The sequence below is a fragment of the Bactrocera dorsalis genome, unplaced genomic scaffold, assembly GCF_023373825.1.
Source record: "Bactrocera dorsalis isolate Fly_Bdor unplaced genomic scaffold, ASM2337382v1 BdCtg119, whole genome shotgun sequence".
Classification (NCBI taxonomy): domain Eukaryota; kingdom Metazoa; phylum Arthropoda; class Insecta; order Diptera; family Tephritidae; genus Bactrocera; species Bactrocera dorsalis.
In genome coordinates, this window is record NW_026038170.1 from 10,589 (window position 1) to 15,882 (window position 5,294).

Consider the following 5,294-nt stretch of genomic DNA (forward strand, 5'->3'; position numbering starts at 1 on the left):
GTTTAAGCAAAGTCAACTAGCAAAGGATCTTGTGCTGAATATCCACATTGATAACGGTGTCATTGATAAAAAGTAACAACAGCAACAAACACAACAATATAAATCCCAGCAGCAACAATTGTATTTTAAAAAATGAAGTCATTGTTTGCGAAATGGGAAAGCAGTGTTAATATAACAACAATAACAATGACTTCATAACACAAGCATATGCTTTTGACCTTTCTAATATTTGTCTAAAAAACGTAAATACTGTATGTAGATATGTAAATAAGTAGAAAATGGTACTTAAATTTTGGTTTAAGACAGAAGCTCTTGCAAATGGTATTTTTATTTACTTTTATTTACTTGAGATATGTACACTTATTTGCCAATAAAAATATCATTAACAAACTACTATAGATACATATGTATGTATATTAGTTCCTTACGTACACTTACAAATCTATATACATCTTATATATAAAAATGAATCGCTAAATGTTGTTTGGTAAGCGCATACTCAAAAACGCCTGGACCAATTTTGCCAATTCTTTTTTTTAAAATGTTCGTTGAGGCTCAAGGATGGTTTTTACGACAAGAAAATTTTGAAAAATTGCCGAAAACCCCTAAAAACAGCCCTTTTCCTTTTTCCATACAAACGAATGAATTTTTGTTTATTAGTAACGAACGACTGAACCAATTTTGTTGAAATTTTCAGAGAATGTTCCATGTGGATCGGGGAAAGTTTAGAAATAAAAATCCTGTATGCCTTTTGTGAGGAAAAGTCGGAAAATTGGACAATTCCAAAAAGTTAATTTTTTCCATACAAAATTTTGTTTTTCAATTTTTTTGTTTTGTTTTTCAATTATTTGAATCGTTCAAATTTTTTCGTTTGTTTCAAAAATTTTTGAAAATTATTCAGTGAAAATGTTATGTGTTTTTAAAACAAAGTGTTCAATTACAGCTTGAATTTTGTCACGATGCCATGAAGAGGTCGCGCTAATATCGGTCGGCGTTCTTTTGGCATCAACATATGTACATTAACAGCCTAAGGCACCATGATCGAGTACTCCCAGAATGCGATGACATACGTGCGGTATTATACGTCGCGGTCAATCAGAAAGCGATCGTCTGGTGTTGTTAGATGCTACATGTACTCCTGTTGTGTTGCAAAAGAGAGGTTTGCCGCACGCAAAATCCTGTATTTATACTAAGTGATGAAAATCAGTATTCCACTTCGGTTTGTATGTCTGACAATAAATGCACGAAACAGTATCCACGTGCTTTTCTTTCGGAAACACAAACCTGAAATGATGGATATCCACTCTATCGGCGTCGCTCACCAGACGACAACGGCAGAACATTCAGCATTCAATTTAGAAGACTGAGTATCGAAGTTGACAACACATGGATCGTACCATATTCGCCACTGTTGTCTAATTCACATTCAAAAGTCATGTCAATGTTGAGTATTGCAGTTTGGTGTAATCGATAAAATACGTTTGTAAATACGTCGCCAAAGGAAGCAACATCGCGATTATTGGTCTTGAACGATACGGTCGGTGAACTGCAATAAAGCGCTTTGTAGGATATTTACTTTTGAAATTCATGAACGTTTGCCGACTGTTGCGCGTCTAGCATTTAATTTGGAGAATGGCCAGAGTGTATTTCAACCCAGAGAACACATTACAGCCAGTGGAAACACCACCAGCAACAAAATTGACATTGACGATTATATATGCAATGCATCGTCGAAGACATTTTACATCGTATTCGCTAAGAATTGGAAATGTGTCAATTCCGGTTCATACTTCCGGTGGTTTGATATCAATTCCATTTGCCGTTTATCGATTCACAAAAGATGAACTCATCACGAATGTTTATCCGAACATTAACCAAATTATCGTAACTACGATTCCTTGAGTGCACGCGCAATTTTAGCTGCCAAAAATACCGATATTGTTGACTTAAACTGGAACATTCAAAGTCAAATTCCGGAGACTTGCGCTCATACAAATCGATCGATCGTCTTGACAATGAAGACGACGCCGTGAATTATCCTGTAGAATTTTTAAATTCTTTGGAGAGGCTTGGTATGCCACCGCATCATTTGCGTCTCAAAGTTGGATCTGTAGTTATTGTGTATCGCAATCTGCAAGCGCCGAAACTGTGTAATGGAACCTGACTGATTGTGACGCACCTATCTAATACAAGGGGCAGAATGCTTGATTCTACGAATTCGAATAAATTTGGAACTGCTATGTTTTTCACACGGCCAAAAATATCTGGCGTGCTCACGAGTTGGAAAACTATCTTCTCTGTACATTTACGCACCGGAACAGAAACCAAAAAAATGTTGTTTATCAAGCGTTACATTGAAAAAAATATAATAAATTTAACTTTATTTTCATTTCAAAACACATAATTTCACGCAGAACAACGGCTGCGGGGTCAGCTAGTATTAAATAAAAATGAATCGCAAAAATGAATGTACGCTCATAACTTTAATACGACTGAACCAAATTTGATAATTCTTTTTTTATTGAGGTTCAGGGATGGTTTATGCGGAGAAAAAAACTCGAATAATTGCGGGAAACCCCCTAAAAACAGTCCTTTTATTTTTTCCATACAAACGAATGAATGTTGGTTTATTAGTAACGCTAAGGGAATGACTAAACCAATCTTGATGAAATTTTCAGAGAATGTTCTATGTAAATTGGGGAAGGTTTAGAAATATAAAAATCTGTATGCTTTTTGTGAGGAAAAGTCGGAAAATTGGACAATTACAAAAAGTTAATTTTTTCCATACAATTTTTTTTTTTCAATTTTTTGTTTTGATTTTCAATTATTTGAATCGTTCAAATTTGTCGTTAGCTTCAAAAATTTTTGAAAATTATTCAGTGAAAATATTATGTGTGTTACACACAAAGTGATTAATTACAGCTTGAAATTTATTACGATGCCATGAAGAGGTCGCGCTAATATCGGTTGGCGTTCTTTTTGGCATTAACATACATTAGCAGCCCAAGGCACAGGATGGGATGGCATACGTGCGCTATTATGGGTCGCAATCAATCAGAAAGCGATCGTCACGATGTCACAGAAAGACTTTTCAACAGCTTCGATGGACATTATCTTGAAGCAACGCATATATGGTGCTGTTAGATGCTAGATGTACTCTGTTGAGTGGCAAAAGAGAGGTTTGCCGCACGCACACATTCTTCTTTGGATGGTGGAAGGTGGTTACACCAGATCAAATTGATGAAATCATTCCATAATGCGGCAATTCCTGATGCAAAGAAAAATCCAGTATTATACGAAGTGAAGAAAACCAATAAGGTTCATGAACCTTGCGGACACCACAACCCCACTTCGGTTTGTATGTCTGTCAATAAATGCACAAAACAGTATCCACGTACTTTTCTTTCGGAAACACAAACTAGAAATGATGGATATCCACTCTATCGGCGTCGCTCACCAGACGACAATGCCGGAACATTTAGCATTCAATTTAGAGGCGTGTGTATCGAAGTTGACAACACATGGAACGTACCAAATTCGCCACTGGTGTCTAATTCACATTCAAAATTCATGTCAATGTTGAGTATTGCAGTTTGGTGAAATCGATAAAATACGTTTGTAAGTACGTCGCCGAAGGAAGCAACATGGCGATTATTGATCTTGAACGATACGGTCGATACGTGAACTGCAATAAAGCGCTTTGTTGGATATTTAATTTTGCAATTCATGAACGCTTTCCGACTGTTGTGCGTCTCGCAGTTAATTTGGAGAATGGCCAAAGAGTCTACGAGGGCTGTCCGATAAATAACCGACCTCAACGTGAAGCTAGCGGCACATCTGAAAAAAAAGTTTCTACTTCAAATTGTGCATATTATAATAGCTACTCGCCAAAATTTCAGAAATTTATCTTGCGCAATTATCTGTTGACAGTCGTTTTTGTGAGTCTATTTCGGTGATTTCCCCAAAATGGAAAAAATTGAATATCGAGCTGTAATTAAATTTTTATTTTTGAAAGGCAATACGCCTTCACAAATCAAAGATGAGTTGGACTCTGTGTATGGTGACTCTGCACCATCGTTTACCACCGTAAAATTTTGGGCAGCTGAATTTAAACGTGGTCGCAGGAGCTTGGAAGATGATGAACGTCCTGGGCGTCCAAAAACTGTAACCACTAACGATAACATCGCTAAAGTTCATCAATTGGTACTAGACGACCGCCGGATTAAAGTTAGAGAAATAGCTGAGATTATGAAGATGTCAAAAGAAACTGTTTGTCACATATTAAACCAAGATTTGGGCATGAGAAAGCTGTCCGCGCGTTGGGTGCCGCGTTTGCTTACGCTAGACCACAAACGTGCGCGCATGAACATTTCCAGCGCTCTGTTGGCTCAGTTTAGAGGCAATAAGACCGAGTTTTGGCGCCGACTGATAACTGTAGACGAAACTTGTATTTATCATTATACGCCCGAAACAAAAATCCAATCTAAACAGTGGATTGAAAAGGGGGAACCAGCCCCAAAAAAACCTAAAGCTGTGTATTCGGCTGGGAAAGTGATGGCGAGTGTTTTTTGGGACAGCCATGGAATTATTTTTATCGACTATCTTGAAAAAGGAAAAACTATAACAGGAGCATACTACGCATCATTATTGGACAAGCTAAAGGAAGAAATTTCGAAAAATCGGCCACATTTGCAAAAAAAGAAAGTCTTGTTCCACCAAGACAACGCACCATCTCACACCTCAACAGTCGCCATGGCGAAAATCCACGAATTGTGGTTCGAACTGCTTGACCATCCACCTTATTCACCGGATCTAGCACCAAGTGACTTTTTTTGTTTTCTCAACTTAAAACTGCCCTCGGCGGCCAGAAATTTTCGTCAAATGAGGAGGCAATCTCTTTCGAGAACTCGTATTTTGCAGACAAAGACGCCAAGTACTATTTGGAAGGGTTGCAGAGATGGGAGCATCGCTGGGAAAAGTGTGTGGAGTTACAAGGAGACTATGTAGAAAAATAAAAAAAAATAATTTGAAAAAGTCGCGTGCATCATGGTTAGGTCGGTTATTTATCGGACAGCCCTCGTATTTCATCCCAGAGAATACAGTATAGCCAGTGGAAACATCGCCAGCAACAAAATTATCATTGACGAGTTTTTTCTTAACTGTGATTGTGAGAACATTGCTCTATTCGAAAATACCTTGATATTGTACATGGAATGCATCGTCGAATAGTTACGCAGAAAGCAAGGCCAGCCAGTAAATTGACATCCAGGTGTCTTATCAACTAATTCCTTAGG